Source organism: Ochotona princeps, unplaced genomic scaffold (genome assembly GCF_030435755.1).
Source record: "Ochotona princeps isolate mOchPri1 unplaced genomic scaffold, mOchPri1.hap1 HAP1_SCAFFOLD_376, whole genome shotgun sequence".
Classification (NCBI taxonomy): Eukaryota; Metazoa; Chordata; class Mammalia; order Lagomorpha; family Ochotonidae; genus Ochotona; species Ochotona princeps.
The window spans coordinates 94,740-117,500 of NW_026698804.1; the positions used below are offsets into that span (position 1 = coordinate 94,740).

A 22,761-nucleotide genomic window follows, 5' to 3' on the forward strand; every position below is an offset into this window, starting at 1 on the left:
AGGAATCTAATTTTATTTTATATATTTACATATATTTTTGCCAGTAGCATTTATTGAAGATTTGTCTTTCTCAAAGCATGCTGTTGGTACTTTTCTCAAAAATCATTTGGATGTATGTGCTAAGTTAACAAAACAGTCTGCAACATTTATTTTTTATTATCTTTTCAATATCTTTATTGCACTTGATACTTACAAAATTTGGTTTTAGGACACAGTTTAATAAGCACTTGCATTTCCCATCCCTCTTGCCAAGTTCCCTCCCCTCCCTACTGACACAGCCATTCCCTGAGAAGATGAGCAAAATATCCCCTACCTATGTTAGCATTGAGCAACACCAGGGCACAATCTCTTAAAAACAGGTATATGCCTACCTTCATTCCATAGTAGAGATGCATTTGGTCGATTTTCCCTGAGTCCTGGTGGTCTGGCCTCTGTTGTATCCTTCCATTGTAGGGTTACACATGTGTGTTTGTCCTCCTCTGTGTTGTTGTATTTTTAGTGCCTTTTATTTTAGAGCAAACATATGATATCTGACCTTTTCCAGTTAGCTCTTTACCCTTGGAAAAATGATCCCCATTTTCGCCCATTTGCCTGTAAATTGTTGTATTTCATTCTTTGTAATAGCTTAGTAGAATTCCATAGCCTAGATGAACCACAGTTTGTTTATCCAGTCTTCTGCTAACGGGCATCTAGATTACTTCCACATTTTTACAATTATCGACTGTGTTGCAATAAGCATGTCCTGTGGATTTCCGCAATTGTTGATATGCCTTATTGCTGATTTTCACAGTCATAGGCTTAAAGCTGTAAGTGGCTGAACTGTTACAAATCTTGGTAAGTATCGATTGATGGAGAAATGGTGCCTCCTACTGGCCACCACAGAGAACCACGATAATAAAAATATCAAAAAAGGATCCATTCTGGGTCATAGAATTTAGCATTCTTTGGGCTCCAATGTTTTTACATCGCACATTGATAATGGCATGTTAACTATGGTGTTACCACACATCCGAAGCACTGTTCCCCATTAAGCAACTCAATCCAGTGCCAAGTCACAAATCAGACTTCTGGATGAGAACACGTTTTTTTTTTAAAGATTTATTTATTTTTATTACAAAGGCAGATATATAGAGAGGAGGAGAGACAGAGAAGATCTTCTGTCCAATGATTCACTCCCCAAGTGACTGCAAAGGCCAAAGCTAAACCAATCTGAAGCCATGAACTTCCCCCAGGTCTCCTATGTGGCTGCAGGATCCCAAGGCTTTGGTCTATCCTTGATTGCTTTCCATGGCCACAAGCAGGGAGCTGGATGGAAAGCTGAGCTACTGGGTTTTGAACCGGCGCCCATATGGGATCCTGGCATGTTCAAGGCAAGGACTTGAAGAACAGGCATTTTAGAAGTAATAAAAATTTCTTACTTCCTACTAAAACCGAAGTGTGATAAGAGATATGACTTTTTCTGTCCTTGCATTTGAAAATCAGATGACATATTAATAAAGTTAAAATATGTGTCAAAATTCATGCTTTATTTATTATGACTGCTTAATAATTCCCCGTTATTTCTATAATTGGAATTGGTCAGAATTTTAGTCAATGAAGAACCGAATCTCATGTCTGCTATCTGGATGAGGACCAGTTCTGATGCACTAGATCTCTCTCCTGCTAACAAGATCACTACTAGGTTTCAAAGGAACCAGAGCTGAGTCTCCTGGGAAATGTAGTCTCCCGATGACGTCATCAGCAAGCGTCTGGGAAGGGTCCTTCCAGCGCCTTTAGTGCTTTCCTGCACCACGTCCGCCATTTCCTCTCTGAATTCCAGGCTCTGTGTCTCTGCTGGAGATGGTCCACCGGCTGTGCAGTTGGTTTCATGTCCTGGCAAGCTGGGATGAGAAACAGAGAGAAGTCCTGTGGGCTTTGGAGGGCCCCGGAGTGGGGTGCTGTTCCCCACGTGGTGAATGCAGACCCAGCGGTGGATCTCAGCTGGCGCCACCCCGTGAAGACGGAACCTGCACACCGGACCGCGTCCAGAACAATGGTGGTGCATCCTCTGGCCCTGGAAGGGATGAAGAAGACAGCGCGATGTCAGTGATCACATTGCCAAAAGACTGTGAGGCGCCAGAGACTGGTGTGTGCTCCTGGAATAGGAGAAGTGGAAGGAGCTGGCTGAACGAGCTGGCCGTGTGTGGTGGCTGTGCAGTGACAGGCTCCCGAGGTAGGTGAACTGCGAGGTGTGTGAGACCACATGCAGGTTCTGGCGCTGAGATGCCTAACTGCAGATGAGCGTATCGACAGCACTGCCCGATTCCCTGAGAACTCTGCCAGGTGCAGTGCAGGTGGATGCTGTGTGGGTTTAGTAAGTGATGTCCTGTTTCCCCATGGGGCTGCTGGCTTCCTACTCCTGCCTTGAGTGTACAGTTCACAGGAGAAATGGGGGACAGTGACTTCTAGGAGGGAGATTGTGGCCCTGGGTGATGGTGTCCTGATGTGTGATGGGAAGCAGCTGTTATGCATTCCTGGTTGTACCTTGCTATGCTCTGTGCTTCTCTGTCTTTGGCCACTTTCGAAGTGTTCTCTTCATGTTTAGATTACAGTAACTTGGTCATGATTTGTCCTGAACAGTTTTCTTTGTATCTCTTTGATTCGAGTTTCCGAGCAAGTTGAAAGTGTAAATTGAGGCCTTTCACAAAATGTAGGGAGAGTTTCGGGCCTAGTGGCTAAAGTCCTCGCCTAGAAAGCCCCGGGATCCCATATGGGCGCCGGTTCTAATCCCGGCAGCTCCACTTCCCATCCAGCTCCCTGCCTGTGGCCTGGGAAAGCAGTCGAGGACGGCCCAATGCTTTGGGACCCTGCACCCACATGGGAGACCCGGAAGAGGTTCCTGGTTCCCAGCGTCGGATCGGCGCGCACCGGCCCGTTGCGGCTCACTTGGGGAGTGAATCATCGGACGGAAGATCTTCCTCTCTGTCTCTCCTCCTCTCTGTATATCTGACTTTGTAATAAACTGAATAAATCTTTAAAAAAAAATGTTGGGAGAGTTTCACAATTGTTTCTAAGCCCATATTTTCTGCTCCCTTTTCCTCCAGATTCGCAGTTCCAGGTGTGCTGGCTTGCATTCTAAATTGTCACAGAAGGTTCTAAGTCTCTTTCCATTTCTCATTTCCCCAGCACAGACTTGACAATGCCTATGATCACTTAGGATGATATTACTTCCTTTTGCTATTTTGTTATCTGTTCTTAAGCATCTCCGTGGATTTCCTTTAGCAGCAGGGACTGTGGTGCAGTGTGTTAGGCTTCTGCCTACAATGTTGATATCCCATGTAAGTATAAGTTCAAGTCTTGCTTGTTCTACTTCTGATTTCTCTCTCTACTAATGAAAAATGGAAATTGTGGCAGATGGCCTAAGTGCTTAGGTTCTCCTCTATGGGAGAACGTGTTGGAGTCTCCTGGCTTTCGCCTGTCCCCCCACTCTTAGCCGTCAGGACCCATTCAGGGGGTGAACAGTGGAGCGGGGAATCTCTGTCCTTATTTTCTCATGACGATTTCTTTCCTGTATCGGAAAAGCAGTTACAGACAGAGAGGGAGAGGCAGAGAGTCTGTTGTGCACTAGTTCGCTCCTTAAATAGCTCCCCAAACCAGGGCAAATGTAGGGCAAAGCCAGGAGACAGGAGTGGATGCAGGGGCCCAAGGACTTGGGACATCTTATGTAGCTTTGTCAGGCACAACATGAGGGAGCTGGATAGGAAATGGAGTAGCCTAGAGTAAAAACTGATGGCTCTATAAGGTTCTTACACCTTTGGAAGGATCAGAAGATGGCCCAGTTGCTTGCAGCGTGGCCACCCATGTGGGAGACATGCGTGGAGCTCCATGTTCCTGGTCTGGACCTGGCTTGGCCCTGGCTGTTGAAAAGGAGTGGAGTGTATCAGCTAACAGGAGATCTGTCTATCCTGCTCTATAACTCTGCCTTTCAAAAACTAAAGAAATCCATTAAAAGCGAAATAGGAAGCCAGGATTCAAGTTGTCCTGTTGTTGTCGTATGTGACAGCTTGACCTGTTGCACCACAACACTAGCCCAAGTGCCTGCCTCAATACATGCATAAGTTAACTTACACCATGGTGCCTTCAGCACCCTCTGTGTGTTTGAGACAGGTTTTCATCTTTATTTTATATAATTGTGTCATCCTTTAGCCCTTACTATCTTCCCTATAAAGAATTACTCATTTTTACTGTCAACATTGGGTTGACGTATGCAGCTGAAGAGATTTACTGGTGAAGAGTTCAGTCCTGAGTTGTGGCATTGCTGTCACTGTCCTTCTGCTTGCGGCTTGCCATCTGCTCTGGGGCGCTGTAATGCGTTGTTCTGAGAGATAACCCCGTGCAGTGCAGTTTTGTTTTTTATATTTACTCATTTGTAAGGTTGTTGTTGTGTTTACTTCTCTTTTTAATTTACTCACTTGAAAGACACACACACACATACACAGATATATTCCACCTGTTTTACTGCAGGTGCCCACATGATCAAGGCCTGGCCAGGCTGAAGCCCAGCTTCTAGAGCTCCATCCAGGATCCTGGCTGATTGAGCTGCTGCCTGCCAAGGTGCACATCACCAGGAAGCTAGGATTGAGCCTAGATTGAAGTCCAGGCACTTCCAACATGTGATGTTGGCAGCCCAGGTAATACCCCAACTCATGCTCTAAATACCTTCCCCTATGCTTTTGATCTAACTTTATTTTCTCCCCATTATCCAGTGCCCCTCTGTCACCTTTCCCTCAACCACACTAAATACTTTAAGTAATCATCGTTGCAATTTCTGATGAGCTTCAAAACACACCTCCCACGCACGAAAGGGCAGAGTGATCACCAGATCCATGTGTTTTCCAGCAGATGCTAAGCTCTGATTCTTGTTGTAACTGAATGCTATTGCACCGTGTATTGGTAACCTTTTCCTTCATCCATTCACCTGCTAATGGAGACCCGGCTTGCTTCCCTCCCTTGGCTGCTGTGCGTGATGCCACAGTGAGTACAGTAGGACAGGGATCTTAGGTGCTGCTTTCCTCTTTCTCAGTTCTGCACAGAAGAGATGGCATTTCAGCTTTTAAAGCAAGCTTACGCTGCTATCAGTGGGTGTGCTTCTTTGTAGTTCCATCACCACCATATGAGGATTGCTTCCTCCCCACAGCTGTACTAGTGTTTATGTAATGTTCTTGATAATATATTTCCCAGGTAAAGTGAGATGACCAACTTTGTTTTTCACCATGCCCCTGATTGCAGTGATAAGTTTTACATGTTTGTTGGCACTAATATTTGAAAAATTTCTGGTTAGATTCTTTTCTCAGTTCTTAATTGAGTTCTTGTATTTGTAGTTTCTTCTTAATTCCTATGTATTCTATGAATTTCTTCACAGGTGAATGGTTTCCAAGTAGTGTAAGACTTCAAGAAAAATCTTGTGAGGCTCCAAGAAGGTGAAATGATTTTTATTGAACATCCAGTTGGGCAGCTACCTCTTGGAATGAACAGCAAGTGCCTTGAACAAAGTAAGAATGGGCTGTTTATAGCAAGTATCTATGGGAAAATCAGTAGCTGCATGATATGAATACATAATGGGGGTTATTGTCTGACATGGATCAGTTAAAAATTAACAGTGTGTATGATTCTGATCCAATTACTTCAATACAGATTTATGGTGCAAAATTTCAGTATTCCAATCCTAGTACCTCAATGTAGATAGTAAACACGATGCATCGAAGGTAACTGTCCTTCCTGGGAATTCTAAAACCTGAAGACTATTCCTATCTCGTGTTTGCTTCCTGGTGTTTCAGAATCAGGGTTTTTCCCATGACTGGATGCAAGTGTTTCTTAGGAGATTGCAGAGTTCCAGGAATTTGGCAATTATTCTGTCATTTCTGCTTTGTGGTGAATTATGAGGCATGAGCATATTGACGCTATAGCGGCGTTACATCATTGATTCGTGTCATTGGGTCTATTTTTGCACACTAAATGGACATAATGCAAAAAGGCATTATGTTTGGCCTCATCCCGGTCTGTTTCCAGCTTTTTGTTTGTTTCCCGCTGGTGACAGGAAATATCTTCCAATTTTCAGATTCTTTCTTCTGCCTCCTTCATTCTATTTTGGAGACTCTCCACTGTGCTTTTAATTTGCTCTACTGTATTCTTTATTTCTGATATGTCAGCTTTCATTTTATTCATTTCCAGTGTGACATATTCCTTAAATTACTTGAATACCTGCTTTACGTGCTTCTCATTGTTGACCAGAAGGTTTATAACAAGTGTTTTGAATTCTGTATCCCCAAATTTCTCAATGTCTTCCTCAGTTAGCTCTGAGGTTGGCAAAAGGTTTTGCTCCTTTGCAGAGTAGTCTTTAGAACTATTCATTGCGCCTCTGTCTCTGCTTTTTCCTTTGGTCACTGTACTTCTGGTTGGGGCAGATTCTTCTCTTTGGGACCGATTTCTAAGCTCTGTCATCCACAGATCTATAGTTTGATTTTACTTACTCTGGCACACAGCTGTTTGTTTGCAGTCACTTGTCTACTCCTTCTAGAGAGTTCCATTCTGGGTTCTTATGTTAGATTTACACAAAGAACTCCGTAGCCCCAACTCCTGGCTCACCAATCTCCACCTCCTTTGGTACCGTGCTGAGGCTGAACCATTGCCTGTACAACCTTTCTCCCACTTTTGGTTGGAGCAGGTCCCAGGATTAGGGAGACACCAGTGTCCTATAAACCTAGGTTGTTATTGGTGATCTTGCCTGAATCTGTTGACCATTAGGTTTGAAGGCCACATGGACCTATTTTGACCCGTATAGTGCCAAAGTTGGTATTATTTTCCTGCATGACCAGTGCAATGCACTGAGCTCAGTGAGTTCTCACTGAGTTTAGTATATGTGCAGCTCACTGTTGTCCCCTGCAGTCTTAAACTCTTTGCTACACCATATGAAATGGCACCTGATATGCCACTACTAGAGTTCTTGATCTGCTGGCCATCAGGTCTGAGGGCTACCCAGACCTATCTGGGGTAGAGCCTGGAGGATTCCACCTTGTTCCTGTTCACTGAGTGGAATGAGTTCATTCCCAGCTCAGTGCATGCACAGTGCTATCCATGTCCCTTGCCTCCTTAAACAAAAGATGCCCTATACAGCTCTAGGTGACAGACTGGGCTGAAACCCACCCTACTCCTGCACTGCCCATATGGGATCTGCTGCTCTGTCTCTTCTCCTGGTCAAATCAAACAGACCAGCAGGACAGGCAGTTCTCTGTCTGGGTTCACCTCCCAAGTTCACGGTGAATGTCCTTTCCCACCTTGTTGCTGGTGTAGTTTCAGCTGCCGGTGGAGTTCAGATCACCATTAGCTGAATGTCACTGGAGTATCAGTCACTGCAACACCACACCACTGTGTAGGCTGCTTTCCTGTTTCTGTCAGTCTCCAGGTATCCCTCTGCTGTTGTTCTGTCCTCTTCTATTTTCTGGAATTTGCCCTCTCAGCTTCACACTAGCTGATGTTTTTCTGTGTGTTTGAATGTGTCCTTACTCTATTCTTCCATTTTTATTCTTCCGCCAATTAATTTAAAATAGAATCTTATGGGTCTAATGAGCTAAAAAGTAGTGATCAACCTATGAAATGCGAAATAAATAATATTGTGTAATATATAAACTTCAATAAATTTATGATTTTCCTGCAAAAAAAGGCATTATGTTAGTATGATCAAAATAATAATTCGTACTCTCCAATAAATTAGGCATTGGTAAACACTAACATGAGACATATGTTCAGTAAACCAGGTAAATATATTAACCCTGGAACCTTGTGTAACTTCACCGAAAATGGATCTAATTTCTCATTCCAATTCAAACTATTGACCAGAAACATTTCCATGGCACCACAAATGATATCTTGCGCTATCCCAAGGTAACAAAGATTGATTCTAAGGAACAGGGGTAACACAAAAGGGGATATAATCCCAGGCACTCTTTAATGAAAGTCTTTGATTGATAGGTTGTAGTTTATCTTCCAGAAGCAACATGGTGAATTCCAAATTGATGGGTCCTGAATACAATTGTTTGTTCTGAGTGATGCAATGCAGGCCCTGCAACTGCGACAGTTGCAGTTACTGCAGTAATTTGCAATCCTATGAGTCTTTTAAATCTCTACTTCGTGAAGAATCATGTGAAGGCATATGGTATTTGAGATTTCTGCCTGAGGTCTGGACATTGTACTGGGAGCCAGATACATACATGGACTCTCAAAACATAGAAAGACTGGGTGGAAAAAAATTAATGCTAATGCTAGAATTTAAGCAAGGGTGGCAAGAACACCTAGTACAGGGAGCCAAACCTGATGATCTGTTCCTATAGAGGAACTGCCTGGTCTTTCCTGGTGGTAAATGGAAAGAAACCACTTTGGTTAGCAACCTGTCCTTGCCAAATCTCAAGTGGTTTGAGTGCCATTGCTAATTTCCACTGATGAATTTGTGTAGGCTGCTGAGGTCAATCAGGAGCTGGAGGAGACCAGCCTGCTGTATACAAGGCGATAGAATCTGGGGTGTTTACTCTCATTTGAAGGGAATGATTATGGGCCTCGGACTGCTGCTTTATTAGAGTACAGTGACGTGGGCACTTGGCACAGGGCTATCCTCAATGCATCCTCAATGTATCCAATGACATGACCTAGGCTTTACTGTAGATATGTAAATATAAATATGTAAATATATATGTATATACGTCTTGAATGAGTCTGGTTAAGAATATGACAATAAAATCCAGTAGCTTTGATAGAAACAACTGAGGTTCTTTTCTGCTGTTTAAGAGCCATCAGGCATGATTGTGGAGATGCATGTAAATGGTGTTCCTCATATCCTCTGCAGCTGGATATGCCATCAGACCCTGTCTGATAAGGGTCATGTAATTTCATCCTCTCCTCTTCAGGCTTAAGAGGTCCCCTAAGATCATAAGGATCTTGCAACCAAATAATTAAAGGTATACTAGAACTGTGACATTGATCCAGATTACTGGTCTGTTAACTGGTGAATAAGAAATATAAGTCCAGCAAACACAATTACTTGCCCGGGAGGAGGTTGTCATGGTAACAGCTAGCATCACCAAGAGAAGTGTTTCTGCATTGAAAGGTTGTCCTGTTTTCTTGTACTTATTTGGCACCAACTCTGTTAGTCCTTTTAGTGGACCCCAGGCAGGCAGCTTAGCTCTGGAAGTCCCAGGAGCAGATAAGGACGAAGGTCGCCTACGAGCAATGGAGCATCTATGGGGGAGCCAGTGCTCTCCATTGTCTGTAATGCTAGGAGCCAAACCTCACCCCCAAACCTGACAGTCCCCTTTTCCTATTTACTTCCTGGTAGTTGTTCCATCTGTGAAGATGCAGTGTACCAATATTTGTCTATTTTGACACTTCCATCTTCAACTCAATGTAAAGATTTGTTTTAAAGATTTATTTATTTAATTGCAAAGTCAGATACACAGAGAGGAGGAGAGACAGAGAGAAAGATCTAACAGCCAGTGCTGTGCCGATCTGAAGCCAGGAGCAAGAAACCTCCTCCAGGTCTCCCATGTGGGTTCAGGGTCCCAAGGCTTTGGGCCGTCCTTGATTACTTTCGCAGGCCACAAGCAGGGAGCTGGATGGGAAGCAGGGCCACCGGGATTAGAACTGGTGACCATATGGGATTCTGGCTTGTGCAAGGCGAGGACCTCAACCACTACATTATCACGCAGGGCCCAATTTAAAGATTTTAATGGAAAAAATGCTGTCGTTAGCTTGCCTTTATTTGCGACTACCACTCATGTGTTTTCACATTTATTTTATTTGTTTATTTTTATTACAAGGTCAGATACACAGATAGTAGGAGAGACAGAGAAGAAGATCCTCCGCCGACGATTCACTCCCCAAGTGAGTGCAACGGCCGGTGCTGTGCTGATCTGGAGCCAGGAGCCAGGAACCTCCTCCAGGTCTCCCACTTGGGGTCAGGGTCCCAAGGCTTTGGGCCATCCAGACTGCCCACCCAGGAAGGGAGCTGGATGGAAAGTGGAGCTGCCAGGATTAGAACCTACGTACGCATGGGATCCCGGCGCATTCAAGGAAGGACTTTAACCACTAAGCCATGGCCTTTGTCACTGTTGTCTGTCTTAGCTGATAAATATCAATAGTAATATCTGCCGTATATATTGATAAGTGTAGAATATCATTCATACATGTGAAATAGCACACTGTAACACACAAAAATAAATTTTCAGATTCTGCAAGGATTGAGAGGTAGATATCTTTTCAGAGACAGCACTACCGCAATATCTTTAAACCCAGAGATAATTCAGTGTTAGAGACAAATTCTAGATATTATATAATGGACCAGGACCAATGCAGACTTCTGTCTCAAAAAGAAACTTCTGAGCAGCATAATCCAGTTATTATGCTTCAAAACTCATTCATGGGATTTGCATTCATTTTAAAGGCCAGCTGAAAACATCACTTAGCCTGCAAAAGTATTGATTTCAGTATTGAATCTGTAGGAAGACAAACTTTTGTACATAGAGTATCAGGTCATGATGCCTAGTTTTATATATTTAAGTGTTCTTCTCCCACAGCTGTTTGAGTTCGTGAAGATGCTGATGTACAGAAATAATCTGATGGCGGCCTTCATCAATGAAGGTAGCTTGTTTTCATGAAATGTTAGTTTGGGGTTGCAGCCGTAATAATAACTTGAATTTCCACATCTTCCTGTGTCTGTCAGGAGGTGTCTGCTCAAGGAAATGCCCAGGGCAAAGGATGTGATGGATGTAGGGACTGCTGCAAGACCAGACTGTGACCATTACAGAGAGTGTGAACCAGCTGCAAGGAGCCTGTGACCAGGCAAGGTGTGATCACTGTGGAGCCACCCAGCCTGCGACCAGAGCATGATGGGACGACTGTGGAGCCACCCAGCCAATGTGAAGTCTTTGTACACAGGTCAGTGCCTGGTGCTTCAGATCTATTATTCCAGAATCGTTCTTTAATCCCAGTGAGAAATAAAGTATTCCAAGCATTGGAATGTTCATTGAGCTGAAACCATTTATTTTAAGTCACTGCAATGTCTTTGAGTCGCACAGGCTCTCATGTGCATAATATGTTTTTGTCAGCTAAGTGTTACTATATTACATGGTCACAACTGAGACCTGAAATGGTGAATGTCTGACTGAGGGTCGCAGTTCCCAAGCCCTCAAGTTGCGATCTGAACTAACGCATCCTCATTGTTTAGTCCCAAGTGGTTTTGTACCATCACATACATGACAGCTAATTAAAGTGAAGAAGCTCTGAATGTGGTTTAAGAGTTGGAACTCTAGTTCTTAGTGTCAAGTCTCCATTCTCTGAGACACCAAGGACATCATGTTAGAGGGCATTCCCAGATATAGTATTCTTTAGTAACAAAGACAGTCTCTGTAGGAAATAGTTAGGCTTACTGCTTGTACCAGAGAAAACACTTTTGTTCACTGCATGTGCAACAGACACAGTTTCTTCCAGGTTTAAATATCTGAAGTTGTAAGACAGGGTAGCTCAATTAGAATGTTGCTAGGGTTCCTTGTGTAGGAGAAATGTTGGGACCATTCATAAACCGACTGGGGTATGGCAGGACTTCATAGAGTGAGATACTGGGCTTCCTGCATGATGTGCTCCCAAGACGTGCTGCGGAGCTGCATCAGGCTTTGCTGCAGAAGCTTCATTTCCTTATACTTGTCTCATACCCTTAGACTGATTTCTTTCTTACCTAAAAATGTGTATGCAACTTCATACATAAGTGTCCGGTGCTTGGCTCGGTGTTTATTACTATAATGATAGTAGATTTTCATTGAGATTGTGATTCATCTTGGTGATGTATCCTACATTCATTAATGATTGGCTTATAAAAATAAGAAAATTTGCTGCCAGCGCCATGGCGTAGCAGGCTAAGCTTTCCTTTGCTGCTAGCACCCTATGTGGGCTCTGGTTCAGGTCCTGTTAGCTCCACTTCCATGAAAGTTTCCTCCCAACGTGCCTGGGAAAGCAACAGAAGGTAGCTCAAGTGCCTGGGACCCTGCATTCATGTCGGACACTCACATGAAGCTCCTGGCTCCTGGCTTCAGAGTGACCTAGCAGCAGCCATGGGACTCTTTGGCGAGTGCACCAGCAGATAAACCATCTCCCTCTCACTCTGTCTCCTTCTGTCTTTATGTAACTCAATAATCTTTCAAATAAAAATAATTTTTAAAACCTGGTATATGAAAATGTATAATATATAAGAATAACTTGTTTAATATTTTTACAGTAGAAAAAATGTGGAGTTTGTACATAACACAGTTAAATCAGATTATGTTCTGGCATTTTTTGTTAAAAGGTACTTTTGTGTGAAAAGGAGAGAGATCACTCCAGCTCACTTGCTCCTGCTCAAGGAGCACAGTGCCTGGGGGCCCAAAGCAGAAGGCGGTAATGGAGGCCAGGTTTTCCATGTCGGTGGGAGTGCTGTAGCTTCTGCAGCGATCACCCTCTGCGTCCCACGGTGTGCAGCAACCAGGAAACTGGGGTCAAGGGTAAGGCCAGTACTGGAATACAAGCGGTCAGCTATGCAGTGTGAGTGCACAAGGGTATGTCTGAATGCTAGGCTAAAATCTACTTTAGAAAATGCTTTTACTGGGTGATTTGGATAGTTTTCAGTAATTTATATAAGAATATTGTTTTCACCACCAAGTCATTTTAATTAAATGTGAATGAATTCACAGAGCATGGCCAGCTAGTGGGGTGCAGACAGTGAACATATAGTCCTATAGGTGCTGTGGTTCTGACCCAGGAGTTCTTTAACACCCAGGGTGGCTCTGTTCCCATTACCCTGCTCTTTTAAGTGCAGCTTCTATCACAGGCCCCTTGTTTGCCCAGCACCCTGGCTTCCCCCAGCATAAACAAGTGCTTTTGGGGGGCCGACTGGCCTTGGAGGGCATCCCTGATGGCAGAATAAGGCAGAACCACTACTACCTGTTCTGCTGTCCAGCTAACTCCTTATGCTTCTAGTCTCTGAGCAAGTAGACATTATGTGGCCTTTACAATGTTAGCAAGGGGATTCTTAGCTCTAAAACTTGCGTGAACTCAGCTTGAAATCTATAGTCACAGGCATGTTCTGACAGCATTTCTGCTGTGAGATAAGGTAGAATGATAAGATCAGGCCTGGCATGTGGGCTGATTGCCTCCGTGTCTTGCATGCATGTGGGTGCCATGTGACCACTAGTTCATGTTCCGACTGTCCCATTTTGCTTTCCAGCTCTCTGCTTGTGGCCTGGCGAAGCAGTACAGGACAGACCAAAGGTTGGGATGCTGTGCCCATGTTGGAGACCCAAAAGAAGCTCCTGGCACCCCAGTTTGGATTGTCTCAGCTCTGGCTACTGAAGCAACTTTGGGAGTGAACCAGCATGTGGAAGATATTTCTCTCTGTGTCTCCTTCTCTCCACATATTGGCCTTTCCAATAAAAATAAATACATCATAAAAAAGGAAAAGACATGATGATGTATGAATTGATCTGTCTTTCGGTTTGTTTTGAATGGGCTGGAAGAGTTGCCTGTTTACTGTCTGTATGGCAAAGTGAGTGCAGCTGTGAAAATAATGTGCGCTCTCCTTTTGGCTTTGCTTTTGTGGGCTGCATGTGACTGACTGTTTGGTCTTTTCTGTGTGGCCTGCCATTACCCCTGATAAAAGGTCTGCAGGTCCAACTGTACATCCTTGGAGTCCTTCACAATGGAATCAGCTTCCATCTTAGAGCGAAGCAGGAGAAATGAGGGAACAAACCAGAACCCCAAGATGCTTACGGTCAGGACTCTGATACCAAATGAAAGCGTAGAAATCAAGAGTACATATCAATTAACAACGCGGGAAAATGTTGATCATAAGGTCCAATTGCTTCTGTAACTTACTTACTTACTCATTTATTTATATTTATTGCCATTTTCTGGTACAGTTCCATACGCCCTATGATTTACCTAACACCTACCCCTAGTCCCCATCCCACCACTGAGTTTCCCCATGTTATTCCTATAGTCCAGTTTTTCAAAAATAGTCATATGCCCGTCATGGCGGGCATGGACAATTGCAGACAGTCCAGCATCCTGTTGTCAAGGTATAGTTACTTTCATTGGTAGTCCAGCTTTGAGCTGGATGTAGAAATTGCACTGCATTGTATCCTCAAAACTGGACAAGATAGCCTCTATTAGACAGCTACTATACATCTCTTTAAAGGAAAAAGCACAATACCAAATCAAAAGCAGGAAGGAATCAAAATAGAAATTCACAACACCATGAAACTAATGATTACGCTACCGAACCACTAATATCACACTGAAGAAAATGATGCTACACTATGACTCTTGTGTTAGTTAAGAATTTGATAAAGGAAAAACAGTGTTTTGAAGAGACATAACTTTAAAAAGAGATCAAAACCCTTGAGCTGTAGTTTTATCTTTCTTGATGAGTTATGTCTCCTCAAAGTAACAATTAGGTGGGTTTTGTTTTTATAATGCAGTGTACTTATCTATAATGTTTGTTTGATGATTTTAGGCCATTTAGCTTCAAGGTTTATATGAGCAGATGGTAATTTGCCCAGTGCCCTGGCTTCCCCTATCATAAACAGGAGCTCCATGGGGGCAGACTGGCCTTGGCCTTGCCATCCCTGAAGTCAGTTTGCAGCGGAGCATGCTAAAATACAGGTAAATAACCGTGTCGTTTTAGCAATGGGTTATTCATTGATTTTTTCTTCCATTATTTTGCTGGCATGCACATTTGCCTTTTGTTAGGTGGTATTCCTGTTCACTGTCAAGAGAACATCTTTAAGTATCCTTTGTAGGGCAGGTTTGGAAGAGTAACATTCCTTTTTTTTTAATTGATTACATTGCAGTATGTGACACAGTTTTATAGGCAGTGTGATGTAACTTTTCCTTACTGTGGAATAAGTTTATTTCATTTTCAAGCAGAGTTAAAGTTAGCTTGGTAGATTATCCTGGACTGACAATTTTTTTCTTTTAGAATCTGGAATAAGTCACTCCATTCTCTTCTTGCATGTAGAGTTTACTGTAAGAGGTCTGCTGTGGATGTAACCATACATCCCCAAACTGCCTTCCCTGAGCAATTCACAGCCTCTTGCCTGTGATTACACAGGTCCGTGAGCCCTGTCTTCAGTGATGTTTTTTTTTCTGTGTGTGTGTGTGTGTGTTTTTTATCAAATTTATTTGGTAGTACTTTATTTTTTTTATTAAATTTATTCATTAATTACATTGTGTTGTAATTACATAGACTCTGGGATTCTCCCCCCCCCTCCCTTCAGTGATGTGTTGTGCTGCCCTGGGACCCTGCACACCTTCTCAGTGACCCATACACATTTCGCACGTGGCTTGCCAACCTGCATCTGCCAGTCAGTGTAAAGCAACAGCTGATGTCTGTCCCCAGTTACCATATGTATGGATACGTGTATACACTTGCCTGGATAAAAGACAGCCTGGGCATTTGTGCACAGTGCCGATGGATTAGACTTCTGGAGAACGGGTTTCAAACAGCTCTGCTGCTGCCATTGAGGCCATTTAGGGCGTGAACCAATGGCTGGATGTGATACCTGAGTGAGTCAAAGGTTTGACTCAGGTGTTAGAAGTGAGGAATGTTATGGGGAGGAGCCAAAGATAGACAGCACCCGTTGACAGTGGGCCAATGAAATGTGGCTGTGTCCCCTGCCATCTGAACTGAAGGCGGGGCCTAACACCAATGGAATGTTAATTTCATCCTCAGCCACTCCCCTGCACCGCCTATGTATTTGCTTCTGCCTGTGCCTCCCCTATCAACTGAGAGGGGAGGGTATTGCATTGTTTTGTAACCACTCCCCTCCCAAGCCCTTTAAACTACCTGTGAGGCAGAGCTTGCGCTTTCTGCTCAGGTCCTGCAGTTACTCTGCTACCTTGACTCTTGGCTGACCCAGCACAGGTAATCCCCTGCACATGGTCCCTGAGTGCTGTTTAAATGAGACTAAGGGTATAGTAATGCTGTTTGTGGTTTGTGTACTATCAGAAGTTCCAGCAGAGGTGAGGCCTATCGGTTATGGAATGTGGGCAGAGAAGCCAGGGAAAGGTGAATCTTCGCAGCCTTGTAAGTGTGCACAGGTTATTTGTTGCATGTCTGTTCGGATAGCCTATATTGTTGGGGAAGCTGTGACATAGGTCTGAAGCTTATTGGATGGACTAAAGGGTAATGAACATTTGTTGCTTTGGAGATTATGTTTGCTTGAATTACGATTGACTGCATTGTCACATGGAATTCTGATTTGCTTTTTAAGAAGTGCCCTATTATCACCAAGCTCGGACTCCTTAATGAACTCTAAACATGTCTGGGGTGATCGCGCTCGCCCAGATTATCAGCCAGAAGACATGACCTCATTGCCCATTCTCAGAGGCCTAATTTCTCAGGCCTGAGCGTCCCTGGGGTTTCAGCTTAGCTTGCTGTCATCATGGTAGGTAGGCAAGGCCTAATTCACATTGAAATGCTAGCACGTTGACTCTGTGTGGGAAAAGTAGAGAAGATCAATCAGCTTCCTGCACTTCTCACTGCTCTGCTTGCCCTTTGTTCTCACAAATATTAAAAGAAGCAAGAGAGCAGAATTTGCATCCGCAACGATGTCTTCAACCTTGGCCTCCTAATTAGTGCCAGCTCCTGTGTGTTACCTGTTAACTCAGGGACCATGCTGCACTGCTCTGCTCTGGCCAGCGTCTGACACTAGGAGGAGCACTGCCATACATGTAAGGGCTTTATGGGGAGGTTAATCCTCCTGCACTCTGCGCTGGCCTCTCAAGTGAAAATTTTATTTAGAAATGGATTCTCATCAGCTAAACTGTAATTAATTCAAGTCATGAAACATCAGCCCATGTATGGACCTTACAGTTTGGCTCCAGGGAGGGCTCAGGCGGAATGTCTCAACAACGCTGTGCTAGTCACTGCTGGCCCTTACATCAGGTTCCCAGGGAGTGGCTGGAAAAAGGAGTGAGGGTGTGGCTGTATGCCATTAATCACAAGCAATAATGGCTTCAAGATGGCGCCCGCGTCTGAACAAGTCTCGCGTCTCGCGAGGCCTCGGGGTGGTGGTCGGGGTGGAGTTTGGGGGGGTCGAGGAAGGAGGAGGGAGGGAGGGAGGGAGGGAGGGAGGGAGGGAGAGAGCCGGTCTGGCGCAGGCGCAGTAAGCACAGTCGGGCTTCTGGCTTGCTGGCTGAGCAGTGGCGGCGGTGCCGGCGGTGGGGGGAGGGGGGAGGGGGGAGGGGGCCGCGGCGGCAGAAACCGTCCTTCCGCCGGGCCGGGACTGCACTGTGCGCGCCTCTCTAGGTGCTCCTGCCACGTCCAGGCGGGGGGATCTGTTACCTTCCCAGGGATGTTGCCTTAGTTCTTTCTTCTTGGATCTCTCCATTCCTTTTAGGCTCTGTTTCTCTCTCTCTCTCTCTCTCTCTCTCTCTCTCTCTCTCTCTCTTTCTCTGTTTTGCTCGCCGATTCCCGCTTTCCTCTCTTTCTTTCGCTTTCTCCTTTTCACTGTCTCCTCTCCTTCTCCCACTCCCCTACATCTCCTAGAATTTCACTTGTGACTCCCACCTTTATTTGACAGTCTTCATCCTTACATTCTCTGCCTTCCCCTAGGTTGTTCTTGAGTTGTTTTTTCTCGTTCAATCTTTATAGGCCTTTCTCTCGCGTCCTCATTCTGGATTTATTTTCTTCCCTCATCGGTGTGTGTCTGGCCGTTGTACCTGCGTGTGTGTGTGTGTGTGTGTGTGTGTGTGTGTGTTCTCCCCTAATGTTTCCATTGCTTCCCTTTATGTTGTCTTTCTCTTTTCTTAGTTTTTGTCTTCTTCTTCTTCTTTTTTTTTTTTTGTATTCTTACCTTTGCCTTCCTTTCAGTTCTCATTCTCTCCTCCCCCCAGCCCCCCCCCCGTTTCTCTCTCCCTTTTCTCTCTCTCTCAATGTCGGTGTTTTCATTTTATTTTCTGTCTGCCTTCTTCCTTTACCTTTGGCTTCCTTGGTCCTTCTTAACTTGTTTCTCTCTTCTCTTTCAATCTATATATGTTTTTCTCTCGCGTCCTCATGCTGGATTTATTATCTTGCCTCATCTGTTTTACTCGTGTGTGTCTGTTTTTTTTTTTCCCCCCCCAAAAATTTTGTTCTATTGTGTCCATTGCTTCCCTTTATGTTGTCTTTCTCCTTTCCTAGTTTTTGGTCTTCCTGGTTTTTTTTTTTTTTTCTTTCTTTCTTAGTTTTGCCTTCCTTTCAGTTCTCATTCTCTCTCTCCCCCCCCCCCGTTTCTCTCTCCCTTTTCTCTCTCAATGTCGGTGTTTTCATTTTATTTTCTGTCTGCCGTTTTCCTTTACCTGTGTGTGACCAAGTCTATCCACCCTTCCCCCAAGACTGTACTGATAGGTCAGATGTATCCTGTCACAGTAGATGCGTGGTCACTCACTACTACAACTCGATTCTCCCCAAGCCACGCGACCTGGTGTTCCATGCATCAACACCGAATGTTAACATTTCACCAGTGACGGTCACGACACAGTTTGGTTCTAAATGAGAGGCAAGGCAAAGCAACCGACCTGGCGGCCGGGACCAGCCAGCACCCCCTGCGAGGGGAGGGAGGGAGGGAGGCAGTGACACACATTTCCCTGCCTATCTCGGCTTCATTGCCTGGCTGCGTGCATCCAGCGTGCTGTCCCTTTGTCCCTTGGTGCTGGCTGTCTGACTCCACCTGGTGGCAGCCGTGCTGTAGCTGTAGAGCATTCTGGAGCCGGCAAGGGCGAGCAAGTGGGTGGAGAGCCCGGGACAGGATGTGACAAAGTCCCCAAGCTGCAGGCGGGAGAGTCCCAGCCCTGCTGGGACCTTGGTGGCTCGTGTGCTGTTCGGAGATTGAGCCTGGAGGCTTGCAAGTGAGCAGGCAGGCAGCTGCGGGGGTGGGTAGGTGTCTGCTCGCTCCCGATTGTAACCGGGCTGGAGTACCGCTAGAGTGCATGGGGTCGACCAGCACACCCTTTTATCACTGCCACCGTGCACTAGGGGACTCGATCGGGGCCGTCGGCGGGGCTGCGAGGCCACGGCCACCGGCCCGACACTTGTCGCCTGCACTAGGGGACCCGGCCGGGACCGTTGGTGGGGCTTGAGGCCACGGCCGCCGGCCCAGACGCTTGTCGCCTGCACAAGGGGACCCGGTCGGGGCCGTCGGCGGGGCTGCGAGGCCACGGCCACCGGCCCGACACTTGTCGCCTGCACTAGGGGACCCGGCCGGGGCCGTTGGCGGGGCTGAGGCCCTGGGCCGCCGGCCCGACACTTGTCACCCGCACCCTAGGGGGACCTGGTCGGGGCCGTTGGCGGGGCTGCGAGGCCACGGCCACCGGCCCGACACTTGTCGCCTGCACTAGGGGACCCGGCCGGGGCCGTTGGCGGGGCTGAGGCCCTGGGCCGCCGGCCCGACACTTGTCACCCGCACCCTAGGGGGACCTGGTCGCGGCCGTTGGTGGGGCTGTAGAGTTGTTTGCTTTTCTCTAACTCCTGGGGTCGACCAGGTGGCCACAGGAGCATGCCCTGTGGGCGATGGCTGTGTTTTTGGGGACTTGTGACCCGGGCCCCCATCTGAGGGGCGGCTGTGTCCCATAGGTTGTCCCTGTTGTCCCCTGGAAGGGCATTTCTACACCTGCAGTTGTCATTTTGGATCTGCAGGTAGGTGCTGACACGCTGTCTCCTGGTGACTGTCACCGGAAGAGCTGGGCCCCTGGGTTCGCGTCTGGGGCGGTAGGGGGGAGCGCGATGGGCTGCTGGCGGCCTGGCGCTGGACTGCGTTCCCCCTGCCCATCCGGTGCCGAGCTCCCTGCCTGGGTTCGTGCTGGAGCTTGGTGTGCGATCCTGGTTTAGCCCTGCGACGGTGCCACCATCTCCGGCTTAGAATTTGCCCCGAGAGCGGCAGAGGTGAGGCTGGGCGCTGGGTCCTATACCCGTGTCTGTCTTCTGCCGCAGGTGGCCCGCTGCGTAGTGGTGGCTGACAGAACCCCCTCAGAACTGAGTCTCAGTGGTCGTTGGCTTTATGCCGCGTGTGCGTGTCAGGCGTTCCTCCACTGGGGTTGGCCACCGCTGCTGAAGAGGCAAGGGGCTGGCGAGGCTGCCGACGGACCCCCCTGGCAGCTGTCCTCGCTGGGCGTGACCCCCTGTGCCTCGCGTGATGTAATAATCCTAGACCGAGACTTGACCGATGTGGTGATGTGGTGCTCTCCTGGGCCGGGCCTAAGCCGCTTACAGACGAGGGACGGCCATTCATGGCGAATGCTGCCGAGCTGCTCGTTCTGTCTTGCAGGCTCCTGGTTCCTCTTTCCCCTGCCTCGGCGTGGTGGGAGAGGCCAGGGGTGCGGAATCCGGCTCGATCTCCGCTCCCTCTGCCTTGTGCCGCCTGAAGGTGCTGGCGTTGGGGGTCCAGGCGGGGGTCCTCGGACGTGGCGGACACCCTTCGCCCTCTGCCGTGTCGGTGTGTCATGGTGTGTGGGCGGGCCCTGTCCCGCGGTGGTGGTGCGGGGCTTGTCTGGCAGAGTCTGACCCTGCTCAGCTCTCTGCGGTGCTCCTGGAGCGGTCCAGGTCGTTTGCCTCTCAGGCGCCTGGAACCGAGTGGTGCCGTCGCTCCTTCACTGCCCCGGTGTGCTCTCTCCTGGGTGTGCCGTCGCAGCCTCGCTGTTGTGTGCTGCTTGGTGCGTGGGAGTCCCTGGGGGGTCGAGGCGGTAAGGAAGAGGTAGCGTGGGTGCAGCGCAGGCCCGCCGCCGCCGCTGCTGCTGCTGCCGCCTGTGGCCTTGCTTGGCCGCTGGTGTCCCCTGCGCGTCTGTGGGGGCAGGTGGCTTCCTTTCCTCTACCGCAGACCCCTCCGCCCGGCTTCGGGCTCGCCCCGCGGGTTGGGTGTTGCTCCCTCGAAGGGCCCTCTTGGCCTGGTGAGAAGTGCGCTCGGGGTTGGTGGGGTGCGGCCCGCCTTCGGTGAGAAAAGCCTTCTCTAGCGATCTGACAGGGACGTGCCTTACGTGATGGGGTGCTGTTATCCCCCGCTTGTCGCCGTTCCTTCCCTCCTGGTGTGTGTCGGTAGCCACGCTGCTGACGACGCGGATGGCTTGGGTTCGTTGTGCGTTAGGTGGCGATGGTCGCTCGTTCCCTCCGCCCTCCCCTCGGGGAGTGTGTGGGGGTTACGCGTGGGCTCTTCCGGCCCCCTTCCGCTGGGGGCCGGACGCTGCCTCTCGCACCTCTACCTCGCCGTGGCCCGTGCCTCCCCCCTCTGGGTCGGGGGAGGGTCCCGCTGGGCCGGGCCGGGTGTGTCCCGGTGCCTACTGTGGGCCTGACGGAGGGGCTCCTGTGGTCGCTCGCACGCACGCACGCGGTGTGCGTGTGTCGCCTCCGGTGTGTGGCCTTCCGCTTGCCACCTGGGGCCCTGGGGTTGTGTGTGGCTTTGTCCCGTGCTGCCCCTGTGGCCCTGGTGTGGGGTGGCTCTGCTCGCTTCCCGCCCTGGGCTTGCCGTTGGCCCGCTGGCTGGTCACCGCCAGCGAGGGTGGTGCGGTGGGGCCACGGGTTTGGGCCTGTTGGGTCTCCCCTCGGCCGCGTCGGCCTTGGGAGCGTTCCTGCGGGGTTGCGGCCCTCGGGACCGGGGCCCGGATGTTGGCGGATGGAGGCCGGGATCCGGCAGCAGGTAGGCGCCTGGCGTGTGGGCGTTGGCGGTGTCGCGTTGGGGGCCCCGGTGGGGGGGCCTCAGGCGCGCGTCGGGGAACACGTGGGGGTCGCTGGAGGCGGGCTCCGGTGTCCCAGGCGTGTCACGGGACCGCCCGGGTGTGGGCGGTGGCATCCCGTGTCTGTTTTCCGGGAGGGACCCGGCTTTCGCTGGCCCGAGGTGTTCCCTCGTGGCTCCCCGTCGCGCTTCTGGTGCCTCTCCCCCGTGGTCTGATGCCACCCCCCCATAGAGGTACCCCCTCGCCGCCCGCTGCGGCCTCGTGTCGCTGGCGTGTGGCGTTGAGCGCTCTTTGGGGTCGGGGGTCGGTTGGCTGCGACGTGTGTGGCCTGCGGTGTGCGGGGGCTGGCGTTTCCCCTCATCGTCGGCGGTGTGTGCGCGTGAGGGGTGGCTGAGTCGCACGGTGGTCCCCGGCTGTGTGTGGTTTGTGCCTGGCTGCCCCCCCTCCCCCATGTGGGACCGCCCTTGCGCTTGGAGAGCGCTGGCGGTGTTATCCCGCGTGGTGTGGGGGCCGGGTGCGTCGTCTGGCCGCCATCCGGTTCGGCCGACCGTCCGTGTGGAGGAGGCCCTCCTCCGCCGTGCCCCTTTGCGCTTGGGGGGGTCCGCTGGCCCTCGGCTCCCGCTTGTCACCGCTTGTTGGGCCTCGCTCGCTCGCCGGCTGGCTCCTGCTGCCGCGCCTCCTTTGTCTCCATCTCGCTCTTCGTCCGCTCCCTGGTCCTGGGTCTCCGTGACCCTGTCGTTCTTCGCTCCCGGGGTCCCGCTGCGGCCGTCGGGGAAGGCGCTCGGGCCCCTTCCCGTGTGTCTCGCCCCCCGCCCCGTCAGGCGGCGGTGGCCGGTGGTGGCGCCGCGGGTCGGCTTGTCGGAGCCTCGGCGCGTGTGCGGGGGTTGAGGTTGGTGAGGCCGGCGGGGGTTGGTCGGTGGGGGCGGCTGGTGTGTCCCGCTGTCCGCCCGCCCGCCCTCCCTCCCTCCTCTCCTCCTCCTCCTCCTTCCTGGTTGGCAGTGCCGG

At 48.9% G+C, this 22,761-nt stretch overlaps 1 long non-coding RNA gene across 1 annotated transcript; it reads left to right on the plus strand.

Moving 5' to 3' along the window:
- The first annotated feature begins 2,276 nt into the window (after positions 1–2,276).
- Positions 2,277–10,838, plus strand: LOC131479120 (uncharacterized). Its single transcript, XR_009244731.1, has 3 exons — positions 2,277–2,353; positions 5,402–5,531; positions 10,748–10,838. It is a non-coding gene; the product is annotated as an uncharacterized LOC131479120 (long non-coding RNA).
- Positions 10,839–22,761: the final 11,923 nt, after the last annotated feature.